Here is a 16948-nt window from a genome sequence, read left to right on the forward strand (position 1 = left end):
AGGGTATGTAAACATTATATAAAGTGGCATTGTTTAATGTAGCTAGTGATACATTTATTACATACATTTTTCCATTATTAAAGTGGCTGAAGTTGAGTCAGTATGTTGGCAGCAGCCACTCAATGTAAGTGATGGCAGTCTGAAGGCCTTGAGATATAAGCTGTTTTTCAGTCTCTCGGTCCCTGCTTTGATGCACCTGTACTGACCTCGCCTTCTGGATGTTAGCGGGGTGAACAGGCAGTGGCTCGGGTGGTTGTTGTCCTTGATGATCTTTTTGGCCTTCGTGACATCGGGTGGTGTAGGTGTCCTGGAGGGCAGGTAGTTTGCCCCGGTGATGCGTTGTGCAGACCTCACTACCCTCTGGAGAGCCTTACGGTTATGGGCGGAGCAGTTGCCGTACCAGGCGGTGATACCGCCCAACAGGATGCTCTCGGTTGTGCATCTGTAAAAGTTTGTGAGTGTTTTTGGTGACAAGCCACATTTCTTCAGCCTCCTGAGGTTGAAGAGGCGCTGCTGCGCCTTCTTCACCACACTGTCTGTGTGGTTGGACCATTTCAGTTTGTCCGTGATGTGTACGCCGAGGAACTTAAAACTTTCTACCCTCGCCACTACTGTCCCGTCGATGTGGATGGGGGGTGCTCCCTCTGCTGTTTCCTGAAGTCCACGATCATCTCCTTGGTTTTGTTGACGTTGAGTGTGAGGTTATTTTCCTGACACCACACTCCGAGGGCCCTCACCTCCTCCCTGTAGGCCGTCTCGTCGTTGTTGGTAATCAAGCCTACCACTGTAGTGTCGTCTGCAAACTTGATGATTGAGTTGGAGGCGTGCATTGCCACGCAGTTGTGGGTGAACAGGGAGTACAGGAGAGGGCTGAGAACGCACCCTTGTGGGGCCCCAGTGTTGAGGGTCAGCGGGGTGGAGATGTTGTTACCTACCCTCACCACCTGGGGGCGGCCCTTCAGGAAGTCCAGGACCCAGTTGCACAGGGCGGGGTCGAGACCCAGGGTCTCAAGCTTGAAGACGAGTTTGGAGGGTACCATGGTGTTAAATGCTGAGCTGTATTCGATGAACAGCATTCTCACATAGGTATTCCTCTTGTCCAGATGGGTTAGGGCAGTGTGCAGTGTGATTGCGATTGCGTCGTCTGTGGACCTATTGGGGCGGTAAGCAAATTGGAGTGGGTCTAGGTGTCAGGTAGGGTGGAGGTGATATGGTCCTTGACTAGTCTCTCAAAGCACTTCATGATGACGGAAGTGAGTGCTACGGGGTGGTAGTCATTTAGCTCAGTTACCTTAGCTTTCTTGGGAACAGGAACAATGGTGGCCCTCTTGAAGCATGTGGGGACAGCAGACTGGGATAAGGATTGATTGAATATGTCCGTAAACACACCAGCCAGCTGGTCTGCGCATGCTCTGAGGACGCGGCTGGGGATGCCTCTGGGCCTGCAGACTTGCGAGGGTTGACACGTTTAAATGTTTTGCTCACGTCGGCTGCAGTGAAGGAGAGCCCACAGGTTTTGGTAGCGGGCCGTTGTCAGTGGCACTGTATTGTCCTCAAAGCGAGCAAAGAAGTTGTTTAGTCTGTCTGGGAGCAAGACATCCTGGTCTGACGGGGCTGGTTTTCCTTTTATAGTCCGTGATTGACTGTAGACCCTGCCACATAACTCTCGTGTCTGAGCCGTTGAATTGCGACTCTACTTTGACTCTATACTGACGCTTAACTTGTTTGATTGCCTTGCGGAGGGAATAGCTACACTGTTTGTATTCGGTCATGTTTCCGGTCACCTTGCCCTGATTAAAAGCAGTGGTTCACGCTTTCAGTTTTGTGCGAATGCTGCCATCAATCCACGGTCTCTGGTTTGTGAATGTTTTAATAGACGCTGTGGGTACGACATCGCCGATGCATTTTCTATTAAACCCGACTCAGCGTATTCGTCAATGTTGTTGTTCGCCGCAATGCGGAACATATCCAAGTCCACGTGATCGAAGCAATCTTGAAGCATGGAATCCGATTGGTCGGAACAGCGTTGAACAGACCTTAAACAGGGAGCTTCCTGTTTCGTGGTCATGGTTAGCTTTTCCGAAAGGAGGGCGGGGGAGGCCCTATATTTGCGTCGCGGAAGTTAGAATAACAATGATATAGGGTTTTGCCAGCCCTGGTAGCGCAATCGATATGCTGATAGAATTTAGGGAGCCTTGTTTTCAGATTAGCCTTGTTAAAATCCCCAGCTACAATAAATGCAGCCTCAGGATATGTGGTTTCCAGTTTACATAGAGTCAAATGAAGTTCGTTCAGGGCCATCGATGTGTCTGCTTGGGGGGGATATATGCGGCTGTGATTATAATCGAAGAGAATTCTCTAGGTAGATAATGCGGTCGGCATTTGATAGTGAGGAATTCTAAGTCAGGTGAACAGAAGGACTTGAGTTCCTGTATGTTGTTATGATCACATCACGTCTCGTTAATCATAAGGCATACACCCCCACCCTTCTTCTTACCAGAAAGATGCTTGTTTCTGTCGGCGCGATACGTAAAGAAACCAGCTGGCTATACCGACTCCGATAGTGTGTCTCGAGTGAGCCATGTTTCCATGAAACAAAGAACGTTACAGTCTCTGATGTCTCTCTGGAAGGCTACCCTTGCACGGATTTCATCTACCTTGTTGTCAAGAGACTGGACATTGGCGTAGTTTGCTCGGGAGCGGTGCGCAATGTGCCAGAAGACCGCTCCGTCTGCCCCTTCTACGGCATCGTTGTTTTCGGTCGCCGGCTGGGATCCGATCCATTGTCCTGGGTGATGGACCAAACAGAGGATCCGCTTCGTGAAAGTCGTATTCCTGGTCGTAATGTTGGTGAGTTGACGTTGCTCTTATATCCAATAGTTCCTCCCGGCTGTATGTAATAAAACGTAAGATTACCTGGGGTAACAATGTAAGAAATAACACATAAAAAAAAAAATACTGCATAGTTTCCTAAGAACGCGAAGCGAGGCGGCCATCTCTGTCGGCGCCAGAAGTGAAAAACCCTTGAATGAGTAGGTGGAATCAGCGGCCACTGATGTGGATAGTTGGCTTCTTGCTGCTTCTCAGCCTGAGCTTTGCCCTCATCCTGGGAGGAAGACTGGAGGGGTTGATGGGGTAGGACTGGAGGGGTTGAAGGGGTAGGACTGGGGGTTTGATGGGGTAGGACTGGGGGGTTGATGGAGTAGACCTGGGGGGTTGATGTGGTAGGACTGGGGGGGGTTGATGGGGTAGTATGGGTAACTGGGGAATGGACACACCACAGCTGGCGAACACCGCCTATGTCACAGCAGTAAAACATTCACTACTTAGGCTGTTAAATAGTTAGAGGCATTTTGGCTGCTGATGTCCCAGTGAATCATGACTTCCTCTCATATAGCAGTAAAAGCACAGAATTCCCTTTTTTTCCACTGTGAAAGAGCAGTTGGAAGTGCCATGGCAAATTCCTCTATCTGTTTCTCTCTCACGGTCTCTCTAACTCTGTCTCTTTTAACTTTCCTCTCTCTCTGCGCTCTATCCTTCCCTCTCTTTCTGACTCCAGCTATAGTCTGTCTTTAGATGGCGTGCTGCAGCCCGGTCTGTCATCGTCTCAGCCCAGGAAACCAATACAGACAGCATGTGCATTCCTCTCCAGCCTGTGAAAAAGCTCATCTGGAAGGCATTTCTCCTCCTTACATTTAGCTGTGATTTAAGGCCTAGGCATTAAATATAGCTTTTATTTGTTTACAGTATATTGACTGTTGGCCAAATCTGTTGTAGTTTAAGGAGTTTGAAAACACAGTCTTTGTCCATTTAGCCATGTAAATATTTATAGGCCTACATTGAGTGTACAGTAGGCCTACATTGAGTGTACAGTAGGCCTACATTGAGTGTACAAAACATTAGGGACACATTCCTAATATTGCGTTTCACCCCCCTTTTCCCTCAGAACAGCCTCAATTCGCTGGGGAATGGACTTTAAAAGGTGTCGAAAGTGTTCCACATGGATTATGGCCCATGTTGACTCCAATGCTTCCCACAGTTGTGTGAAGTTGGCTGGATGTCCTTTGGGTGTTGGACCATTTTTGATACAAACGAGAAGAACTGCAACACCAGCAGTGTTGCAGTTCTAGACACACTCAAACTGGTGCGCCTAGCACCTACTACCATACCCCGTTCAAAGGCATTTAATTATTTTGTCTTGCCCATTCGCCCTCTGAATGGCACACATACACAATCAATGTCTTAATTGTTTCAAGGTTTAAAAATCCTTTAACCTGTCTTTTCCTCTTCATCTATACTGATTCAAGTGGATTTAACAGGTTACCTTGGATTCACCGGGTCAGTCTATGTCATGGAAAGAGCAGGTGTTCCTAATATTTATTTATTTTTATATATTTTTTATTGAATATCTAAAACATACAACGTACTTGCAGTGAAGCCGCTCAACAACTACACCACACCAGTCATCCAACAAACTCCCATCCAGAGGGACACACAGAAGCATCCAGGGTCAACGCCCTGCTCAAGGGCATGTCGACAGATCTCCCACAAGGCCAAAAACGGGGACCCGAACCCTCCAAAATCCCACCACAGTTCCCCAAGAGCTGTCCCTCAACCATCCGAGACCTCTCCCACAGTCCCCCCCAAGAAAAAAAGAAAAAATATAAAGAATTCCATTCCCCACCCCCAAGAAAACCCTCAATGCACCAACAACCAAGAAACTGAACTAAAGAGAAAAAAGACAAAACAAAACAGAAAACAACAATGCAAAAAACAAAGGACATCAAGGACAACTAAAATCATAACAGGAAGGCCAATTGTATATGTTTGAGTGCATGTCTGGCACTATTTACATGTGTGTCCGAGTATGTGTGCATTTCATTTAGAGTGTGTGTATATACATGTGTACAAACACCTGCATGGCATCGGCATCAGGCAAACCGGCATTAGCTGTAAAACAGTGCCCCTCCCTGTCATTCAAACATACGTTTTATTATATTTTATTTTGACTTTATTTTTTATACTTTTATCTTTGACCATCATTCTATCCCCCGCCCAGCAACTCCACTCCGACTTGTCTCCAATTCCACATCCCAACCCTCAACTTCCCTCAGCCCATCCCAACTACCTCTGCTGGCCACCCTCTTTGGATTTCTACGCAACATACACTGCCGTTCAAAGGTTTGGGGTCACTTAGAAATGTCCTTGTTTTTGAAAGAAAAACACATTTTTGTCCGTTAAAATAACATCAAATTGATCAGAAATACAGTGCAGACATTGTTCATGCTGTAAATTACTATTGTAGCTGGAAACGGCAGATTTGTTTTATGGAATATCTACAAAGGCGTACAGAGGCCCATTGTCAGTAACAATCACTCCTGTGTTCCAATGGCACATTGTGTTAGCTAATATAAGTTTATCATTTTAAAAGGCTACTTGATCATTAGATAACCCTTTTACAATTATGTTAGCACAGCTGAAAACTGTTGTCCTGATTAAAGAAGCAATAAACCTGGCCTTCTATAGACTGGTTGAGTATCAAATCAAATCAAATCCAAGTTTATTCGTCACGTGCGCCGAATACAACAGGTGTAGACCTTACAGTGAAATGCTTACTTACAGGCTCTAACCAATAGTGCAAAAAAGGTATTAGGTGAACAATAGGTAAGTAAAGAAATAATACAACAGTAAAAAGAGGCTATATACAGTAGCGAGGCTACATACAGACACTGGTTAGTCAGGCTGATTGAGGTAGTATGTACATGTAGATATGGTTAAAGTGACTATGCATATATGATGAACAGAGAGTAGCAGTAGCGTAAAAGAGTGGTTAGCGGGTGGTGGGTGGCGGGACACAATGCAGACAGCCCAGTTAGCCAATGTGCGGGAGCACTGGTTGGTCGGTCCAATTGAGGTAGTATGTACATGAATGTATGATAAACAGAGAGTAGCAGCAGCGTAAAAAGAGGGTTTGGGGGGTGGGGGGCACTCAATGCAAATAGTCCGGGTAGCCATTTGATTACCTGTTCAGAAGTCTTATGGCTTGGGGGTAAAAACTGTTGAGAAGCCTTTTTGTCCTAGACTTGGCACTCCGGTACCACTTGCCATGCGGTAGTAGAGAGAACAGTCTATGACTGGGGTGGCTGGGGTCTTTGACAAGTATTAGGGCCTTCCTCTGACTCTGCCTGGTGTAGAGGTTCTGGAGGGCAGGCAGCTTAGCCCCAGTGATGTACTGGGCCGCACACACTACCCTCTGTAGTGCCTTGCGGTCAGAGGCCAAGCAATTGCCGTACCAGGCAGTGATTGCAACCAGTCAGGATGCTCTCGATGTTGCAGCTGTAGAACCTTTTGAGGATCTCAGGACCCATGCCAAATCTTTTTAGTTTCCTAGGCTTTGTTGTGCTCTCTTCACGACTGTCTTGGTGTGTTTGGACCATTCTAGTTTGTTGTTGATGTGGACACCAAGGAACTTGAAGCTCTCAACCTGCTCCACTACAGCCCCGTCGATGAGAATGGGGGCGTGCTCGGTCCTCCTTTTCCTGTAGTTCACAATCATCTCCTTAGTCTTGGTTACGTTGAGGGATAGGTTGTTATTCTGGCACCACCCGGCCAGGTCTCTGACCTCCTCTCTATAGGCTGTCTCGTCGTTGTCGCTGATCAGGCCTACCACTGTTGCGTTGTCTGCAAACTTAATGATGGTGTTGGAGTCATGCCTGGCCATGCAGTCATGGGTGAACAGAGAGTACAGGAGGGGTCTGAGCACACACCCCTGGGGAGCTCCAGTTTTGAGGATCAGCGTGGCAGATGTGCTGCTACCTACCCTCACCACCTGGGGGCGGCCCATCAGGAAGTCCAGGATCCAGTTGCAGAGGGAGGTGTTTAGTCCCAGGGTCCTTAGCTTAGTGATGAGCTTTGAAGGCACTATGGTGTTGAACGCTGAGCTGTAGTCAATGAACAGCATTCTCACATAGGTGTTCCTTTTGTCCAGGTGGGAAAGGGCAGTGTGGAGTGCAATAGAGATTGCATCATCTGTGGATCTGTTTGGGCGGTATGCAAATTGGAGTGGGTCTAGGGTTTGCATCAGCATTTGTGGGTTTGATTACAGGCTCAAAATGGCCAGAAACAAAGAACTTTCTTCTGAAAGTTGTCAGTCTATTCTTGTTCTGAGAAATGAAGGCTATTCCATGCGAGAAATTGCCAAGAAACTGAAGATATCGTACAATGTTGTGTACTGCTCCCTTCACAGAACAGCGCAAACTGGCTCTAACCAGAATAGAAAGAGGAGTGGGAGGCCCCGGTGCACAACTAAGCAAGAGGACAAGTACATTAGAGTGTCTAGTTTGAGAAACAGATGCCTCACAAGTCCTCAACTGGCAGTTTCATTAAATAGTACCCGCAAATCATCAGTCTCAATGCAACAGTGAAGAGGTGACTCCGGGATGCTGGCCTTCTAGGCAGAGTTGCAAAGAAAAAGCCATATCTCAGACTGGCCAATAAAAGAAAAGATTAAGATTGGCTAAAGAACACAGACACTGGACAGAGGAAGATTGGAAAAAAGTGTTATGGACAGACAAATCTAAGTTTGAGGTGTTTGGATCACAAAGCAGAACATTCATGAGACGCAGAAAAAATGAAAAGATGCTGGAGTGCTTGACGCCGTCTGTCAATCATGGTGGAGGCAATGTGATGGTCTGGGGGTGCTTTGGTGCTGGTGTAGTGGGAGATTTGTACAGGGTAAAAGGGATCTTGAAGAAGGAAGGCTATCACTCCATTTTGCAACGCCATGCCATACCCTGTGGACGGCGATTAATTGGAGCCAATGTTCTCCTACAACAGGACAATGACCCAAAGCACAGCTCCAAACTGTGCAATAACTATTTAGGGAAGAAGCAGTCAGCTGGTATTCTGTCTATAATGGAGTGGCCAGCACAGTCACCGGATCTCAACCCTATTGAGCTGTTGTGGGAGCAGCTTGACCGTATGGTATGTAGAAGTGTCCATCAAGCCAATCCAACTTGTGGGAGGTGCTTCAGGAAGCAAGGGGGGATATCTCTTCAGATTACCTCAACAAATTGACAACTAGAATGCCAAAGGTTTGCAAGGCTGTAATTGCTGCAAATGGAGGATTCTTTGACGAAAGCAAAGTTTGAAGGACACAATTATTATTTCAATTAAAAATCATTATTCATAACTTTGTCAACGTCTTGACTATATTTCCTATTCATTTTGCAAATAATTTCATGTATGTTTTCATGGAAAACAAGGACATTTCTAAGTGACCACAAAATTTTGAACGGTAGTGTATATCTTTCAACTATGCTGTGATGTTTAACGTACAATTTCAATCTATCTAATCGAATAGAATCCACAGATTGTGAGTTGAAGATAAATACTTTTACTAAGAGTATTAGTATATTAGTAATTGACTGACCCGGTCTCCCCAGATCTCCCATCAGTACTATTTCAAGGTATTTCTAGGGTCAATTTTAGATCAATGTTATGCATTTTCAGCCATTCCTGAACCTGAGACCAGAAACAGGCTACCTGAGGGCAATACCAAAATAAATGGTCTATTGATTCTGTATTCTCACAACAAAATCTGCAGAGCTTTGATGATTTTATGCTCCAAATATTGACCATTTTGTTGATGGCAAAAAGTCTATATAATAACTTTAGCTGAAAAGCACGAAGTCTTGAATCGTTTTATATACGAATCAACCCATACACCATGTACCATGGAATCGGTACATCAAAAATCTCTTCCCAACTATTTTGCAATCTGTATGGCACAGTTGTCAACATCCTGGTCCACAAATGAAACTGGTATACTTTCCTATTTGTGCTATTTTTATTCCTCCGCAAGTTTTGATCCTTTATATTGGGCAGACCAGTTCCCTACCACGTCCCACTGCCACTTGCCTCCTCCACTTTGGGGGTAATGCTGTAATCAATTGGTTGTACTCTTGGATTGAGAATATCTTCTCGTACAATTCTGATAACTCCATGAAAGACATGACTCTATTATTCCAATTTACAATATCATATAAGAACAAAATACCCTTTTCAAACATCTTTCCCATAAATACATGTATTTTATCAACCAGCACATTTGAGTCCAGGCATAATATTTGTTGTAATATCTGTTCTATCTTTTCAGGGGGATGAAATTGAAATTGTAGCCAGTTCTGCAATGCTTGTTTGAAAAAGAAAGATACTTTGAAAAAAGTATATATTTTAATAATTGAAAATAAGACATGGCAATCTGCACCATGGCAAAAAGACAATTTTTAAACAATGGATGAGCTTTTCTTAGTAATCTACTTGAGAACTATTTAGGGTTCAAGTAAAACTTTTGAATAAGTGAAGCTTTTAGAGAGAGGTTTAGTGCTTTTATATTTAATAATCTCAACCCACCCAAGTCATATTCATTATATAGATAGGCATGCATTATTTTGTCTGGTTTAGCATCCCAGATAAAGCTAAATATTTTAGCGTCATATTTGAAAAATGAATCATCAGGAGTAGGCAGCGCCATAGGTAAGTGAGTAAACTGAGATATGACTAAGGAGTTAATCAGGGCAATTTTTCCATAAATAGACAGGTATTTACCTCTCCATGGTTACAGGATCTTGTCTATTTGTACTAGTTTTCTATTGAAATTCATTGTGGAGAGCTCATTTATATTTTTTTGTGAAATGAATGCCAAGTATGTCTATGTGTGTCAAGCAGCTTTTGGGGTTATGTTGTTAGCTTTGTTTGTTGTTCTTTTGATCGTGTGTGTGTGTGTGTGTGTGTGTGTGTGTGTGTGTGTGTGTGTGTGTGTGTGTGTGTGTGTGTGTGTGTGTGTGTGTGTGTGTGTGTGTGTGTGTGTGTGTGTGTGTGTGTGTTAAATGCTGGGTGAAATGGATAAGAGAATAGTAAAGGGATAAATAATAGTACACAGCAGGATTTGATTTCAACAGCATATCTTTTCATTCTGCTTTTCAACGAGGAGCCCTCTAAATTCAACCTCGACTTGAAAGACCACAAACTCTCAAGTTGTGTGCCAACTATCTCACAGACACATGCATGCACACACCCAAGTCTAAAACATTCTCACACACATGCCTCGTACACACACATACTTTGGCACAATGTATACAGGCACATGCCCACCACTCATGCATGCACACACCCACAAACACATACAAATGCACATACACCTCCTACACACACACACTTATACGCATCTCTAACAAGCAGTGGCTGCATTTTACAGATGTAAGATGGCGCCGACAGAGATGGTCGCCTCGCTTCAAGTCCTTAGGAAACTTTGCAGTAATTCGTTTTTTTAATGTATTATTTCTTACATTGTTAACCCAGAAAATCTTAAGTGTTATTACATACAGTCGGGAAGAACTATTGGATATAAGTGTGACGTCAACTTACCAACATTACGACCAGGAATACGACTTTCCCGAAGCGGATCCTTTGTTCGGACCTCCACCCTGGACAATGGATCTAATCCCAGAGGCTGACCCAAAACAACGTCGTCGCCGCAGGAGTGGCAGACAGAGCGGCCTCCTGGTCAGACTTAGAAGGCGAGCACACCATCCACCGCTTCCGAGCATATTACTCACCAATGTCCAGTCTCTTGACAAGAAGGTGGACGGAATTAGGGCACGAGTTGCATTCCAGAGAGACAGAGATTGTAACATTCTCTGTTTCACGGAAACATGGCTCACTCGGGATACGTTGTCAGAGTCGGTACAGCCACCAGGTTTCTTCATGCGTAGTGCCGACAGAAACAAACATCTCTCTGGTAAGAAGAAGGGTGGGTGTGTATGCCTTATGATTAACAACTCATGGTGTAATCATAACAACATACAGGAACTCAAGTCCTTTTGTTCACCTGACCTAGAATTCCTTACAATCAAATGCCGATCGCATTATCTCCCAAGAGAATTCTCTTCGATTATAGTCACAGTTGTGTATATTCACATCGATGGGACAGTAGTGGAGAACGAGGAACGTTTTAAGTTCCTCGGCATACACATCACAGACAAACTGAAATGGTCCACGCACACAGACAGAGTGATGAAGAAGGTGCAACAGCGCTTCAACCTCGGGAGGCGTAATAAATTTGGCTTGTCACCTAAAACCCTCACAAACTTTTACAGATGCACAATTGAGAGCATCCTGTTGGGCTGTATCACCGCCTGGTACGGCAACTGCACTGCCCTCAACCACAAGGCTCTCCAGAGGGTAGTGTGGTCTGCACAACGCATCACTGGGGGCAAACTACTTGCCCTCCAGGACACCTACACCACCCGATGTCACAGGAAGGCCAAAAAGATCATCAAGGACAACAACCCCCGAGCCACTGCCTGTTCACCCCGCTATCATCCAGAAGGCGAGGTCAGTACAGGTGCATCAAAGCTGGGACCGAGAGCTTCTATCTCAAGGCCTTCAGACTGTTAAACAGCCATCACTAACTTGGAGAGGCTGCTGCCAACATACAGACTCAAATCACTGGCCACTTTAATAAATGGATTTAATAAAGGTATCACTAGCCACTTTAAATAATGCAGCTTTAATAATGTTTACATATCCTACATTACTCATCTCATATATATATATACTGTATTTTAAACCATCTATTGCATCTTGCCTATGCCGCACGGCCATAGTACATCCATATATTTATATGTACATATTCTTATTCCATCCCCTTACATTGTATGTATAAGGTAGTCGTTGTGAATTTGTTAGATTACTTGTTAGATATTACTGCCCTGTCGGAACTAGAAGCACAAGCATTTCGCTACACTCACATTAACATCTGCTAACCATGTGTATATGACCAATACCATTTGATTTGATTTGATTGGAAAGCTCTCTCTCCCCCCCACCCCCCACGCCCAAGTTTTGAAGATAGATAAAGTGGAGTTGAATGCTAACCTTGTCCTGCATTGGACATCAGAATGTGATGATGAATATGTAGACCTTTTTTATTATATCTGTGCTTTATCTTCATATATAAAAGCTGAGTAAAGACGAAGCTCCTTTGTTCTGACTGTAATGTCACGACTCAGGTCTTAATGAGGCAGAAAGGTCATCAGGGATTGGCTCCAAAAGCCAATTATTTTCTTGAAGTGGGTTGTTACAATCATTAATAAGGCTAGCACTGGAATAGCAATGGGTGACAATTTTTGTTGTTGTTGCAATATTAGAAATACAAGCTCCCTTTTTAATTAATGGGAAATCTCCCTCACTGTAAGGTGGCAATTTAAGTAGAGACATTATGAGGGATTTCAGACCATAAGTATGTTTTGAATTATTTTTCACATACACTGCTCATTGTAGACAATTAATTTAAAGCTGTTTTGTGGCAGACTGGGAAAAGTGAACAAAAATCTGACAGAATTGTTGTTGAAACTGTTTGAATATCCGTGTTGTTGTACCTCTGGTGTTTCACGGCGCTGTTCTTTTTGGACTGGGAGAGAGAACTTTCATCAGATAATTATTTGTAATTAGAAGAGCCTGAGGCAGAATCCAGATTCCACAGGAAGTTGTAAATGGAGACTCTTTACTAATGTGACGTCCTTTTGTGGGAAGAAAATAAATTGGCACCCAGTTTGTTACTGACAAGTGGCTTGAGTGATTCATGAACTAGTTGAGACCAAAGAGACACTATCCATCTCTCTTCTGTAAATGACACAAACCGAGTGGGTGTTTGTTGATTTATTTGAATGTATGAGGCAAAACACACACACACACACACACACACACACACCATTTTTTTTTTTTACCTTTGAGAGCAGGAACCATAAATCCCACACTCATCTGTGATTGGCTGGAATGGAGGGAACAAGTCTTGAAGTGATTTCTGCTGCTGAAGTGTTGGGAGGGAGGGGTTGTTAGAGTGGGAGGGCTTTCAGTTCAGACTGAGCTGTTGAATGTTAGGTAAACAAGAAGCCAACCCTGATTTAGCTTTCAACCCCAATCTATCTGCGTGGTGTGTGGTGAGGAGGAAGCAGAAGGAGAGGGTAGGAAAGAACAAAGAAAGACGAGAGAGGGAGAGGGAGAGAAGGTAGAGAGAAGACAGAGGAAAACCAAATGGGAGTTGAGGAATGAGTTGAGGTGAGGACTGTGCATTGTCAGAGAACTGACTGAGGCTGTGCTACCATGGGCTTGTGACCTTTAATCTTATGGCTGTATGACCCTGTGCAGCTCAGCAGCTGTATTCTACCCTCAGGCAACCCTCTGATGAGACAGACGCTTTTTTTTGTCACACAGACACTGGCATGCATTTACACACACATACTCACAAATAGACAGACATGTATCCAGAGCAACTCATATCAACACGCAAACAGACAAGTTTACATTCCCAATCTTGATGATTTTATAGCCTAGTGATTTTATAGTACAGTGTTTGCACATCCAACACATTTCTAGGTGTAGAGTGGAAGAAAGTCACACGAAAGGAATAAAACTACCCACACACAGCTGCATTCTCCCATATGTTTGATTGCTAGCCTGAAGAAGACCACCTAATCGAAATGTTACAATAAAGGGAGCATGCCACATTGTGGGGGTATTTCTGTTCCTTTCCGAGTTGTTTATTCCCTGAGGCTGTGATAATGCATTTGGCCAGGTGATGGCGCCATCAGACTTTTCCATAATCAATTATGAAATGTGTGAAAAACTTTTTGTCAATATTCAATTTATGTCAAATCAAATTGTATTTGTCACATGCGCCGAATACAACGGGTGTAAACCTGACAGTGAAATGCTTACTTACAAACCCTTAATCAACAATGCAGTTTTAAGAAAATCCCTGAAAAATTAAGAGATAAGAATAACAAATAATTAAAGAGCAGCAGTAAATAACAATAATGGGCCTATATACAGGGGGTACCGGTACAGAGTCAATGTGTCAATGTGCGGGGGGCACCAGTGTCGAGGTAATTGTGGTAATTATGTACATGTAGGTAGTTATTAAAGTGGCTATGCATAAATAACAGAGAGTATCAGCAGCATGGGAGGGGGGGGTGCAAATAGTCTGGGTAGATATTTGATTAGCTGTTCAGGAGTCTTATGGTTTGGGGGTAGAAGCTGTTTAGAAGCCTTTTGGACCTAGACTTGGCGCTCTGGTACCGCTTGCCGTGCAGTAGCAGAGAAAACAGTCTATGACTAGGGTGTCTGGAGTCTTTGACAATTTTTAGGGCCTTCCTCTGAAACCGCCTGGTATAGAGGTCCTGGATGGCAGGAAGCTTGGCCAAGCTTGGCCACAAAGCATTACCCTCTGTAGTGCTTTGCGGTCGTAGGCCGAGCAGTTGCCATACCAGGCATTGATGTAACCAGTCAGTATGCTCTCGATGGTGCAGCTGTAAAACCTTTTAAGGATCTGAGAACCCTTGCCAAATCTTTTCAGTGTGCTGAGGGGGAAAAGGCTTTGTTGTGCCCTTTTCACGACTGTCTTTCTGTGCTTGGACCATGTTAGTTGGTGTTGGTGATGTGGACGCCAAGGAACTAGAAGCTCTCAACCTGCTCCATTACAGCCCCGTCGATGAGAATGGGGGTGTGCTCGGTCCTCCTTTTCCTGTAGTCCACAATCATCTCCTTTGTCTTGATCACGTTGAGGGAGAGATTGTTGTCCTTGCACCACACGGTCAGGTCTCTGACCTCCTCCCTATAGGCTGTCTCATCGTTGTCGGTGATCAGGCCTACCACTGTTGTGTCACCAGCAAACTTAATCATGGTGTTGGAGTCGTGCCTGGCCATGCAGTCATGAGTGAACAGGGAGTACAGGAGGGGACTGATCACGCACCCCTGAGGGGCCCCCGTGTTGAGGATCAGCGTGGTGAATGTGTTGTTACCTACCCTTACCACCTGGGGGTGGCCTGTCAGGAAGTCCAGGATCCAGTTGCAGAGGAAGGTGTTTAGTCCCAGGGTCCTTCGCTTAGTGATGAGCTTTAATGGCACTATGGTGTTGAACGCTGAGCTGTAGTCAATGAATAGAATTCTCAGATAGGTGTTCCTTTTGTCCAGGTGGGAAAGGGCAGTATGGAGTGCAATAGATATTGCATCATCTGTGGATCTGTTGGTGCGGTATGCAAATTGGAGTGGGTCTAGGGTTTCTGGGATAATGGTGTTGATGTGAGCCATGACCAGCCTTTCAAAGCATTTCATGACTACAGACATGAGTGTTATGAGTCGGTAGTCATTTAGGCAGGTTACCTTAGTGTTCTTGGGCACAGGGTCTGCTTGAAACGTATTTCTTGAAACATGGTATTACAGACTCAGACAGGGAGAGGTTGAAAATTTCAGTGAAGACACTTGCCAGTTGGTCGCCTCTGGATGAGCGTTTTCCTGTTTGCTAATGGCAGAATACAGCTCATTGTGTGCGGTTTTATTGCCAGCATCGGTCTGTGGTGGTATGTAGACAGCTATGAAAAATACAGATGAAAACTCTCTAGGTAGATAGTGTGGTCTACAGCTTATCATGAGATACTCTACCTTGGGCGAGCAAAACCTTGAGACTTCCTTAGATATTTTGCACCAGCTATTGTTTACAAATCTGCATAGGCCCCCACCCCGTGTCTTACCAGAGGCTGTTTTGTCCTGCCGATAAAGTGTATAACCCGCCAGCTGTATGTTCTTAATGTCGTCATTCAGCCTTGACTCGGTGAAACATAAGATATGACAGTTTTTAATATCCCGTTTGTAGAATATGCGAGCTTTCAGTTCGTCCCATTTATTTTCCAGCAATTGAATGTTAGCTAGCAGAACGGAAGGCAAGGGCAAATTAGCCACTCGTCGCCTGATCCTCACATGGCATCCTGATCTCTTTCCGCAAAACCTACGTTTCCTTTTCCAGCAAATCACGGGGATCTGGGCCTGGTCGGGTGTCCGTAGTATATCCCTTACGTCGGACTCATTGAAGAAGAACTCCTCGTCCAATTTGAAGTGAATAATCCCAGTTCTGATGTCCAGAAGCTCTTTTCGGTCAAAAAGACGGTAGCAGCAACATTATGTACAAAACAGGTTACGAACCATGCGAAAAAACAAACATAATAGCACTGTTGGTTAAGAGCCAATAAGACGGCAGCCCTACCCTCCGGCGCCATCTATTATACCTGATACAGCCAGTGGCGACACGTCATTCAGGGCAGGTGGGGCTGTTTTGAGCCCCACATTTTCCGAATGTTTTTAAATATATATAAATATATCGATTTTTTTGGGGCTTGCCTGTTTTGCATGTTATTTTGGCATTAATACGTGTCACATATCAGTTTGCAAACAATGTAAAAAAACAAACAATATATATCACTGAGTTAATAAAGCCTCATACACACTTGGTCTCTTTTTTGTTTTCTTGAGTAAGGCAGCTCCAAAATGCAGGTGTTTCAGCCTAGCTCAGTGCTTTCTGTGGTAGTGGGGTGAGCCAGCAAAAAGTAGGATCATTGCGCCGTGATTGGCTCAGTGTTCTGTCACTCATGGGGACACTACTTCATCGCAAAGTTTATGTCCTTAATAAGTGTAGACATCCAAAATTTCAGCCCTTTGGGTCCTGCCATAGAGTTATATTACAAGTGCCCTTCCAAGAAGGCTCAAGGTCATTGGCCACAGATAAAATGACGTCAAATCACGTCATATGTACAGTGGCTTTGATTGGACAGATCATGTCAATATCTTACTTTCAAAGTCTTAGCTAGCAGTCATCATCATGAATCAAGTCGACAATCTACTGGCAAATCCTTTTTAATGAAGAGAAATTATAGATAAAACATATCGGTGCTCATCGGTCATTGGACATAAAGATTACACAACAAGTTGGAAATCGCAAATTCAACAATGAGTCGTGTGGAAGGAATCAGTGGCCAACTGCAAGCAGTGCAAAGCAGCCAGTAGCCTGCTATTCAATGGAGTGGCTGTGTGTGTTTTTTTCCTAGTTCCCACC

This window comes from Salmo salar, chromosome ssa22, assembly GCF_905237065.1.
Source record: "Salmo salar chromosome ssa22, Ssal_v3.1, whole genome shotgun sequence".
In the NCBI taxonomy this organism is placed as follows: Eukaryota; Metazoa; Chordata; class Actinopteri; order Salmoniformes; family Salmonidae; genus Salmo; species Salmo salar.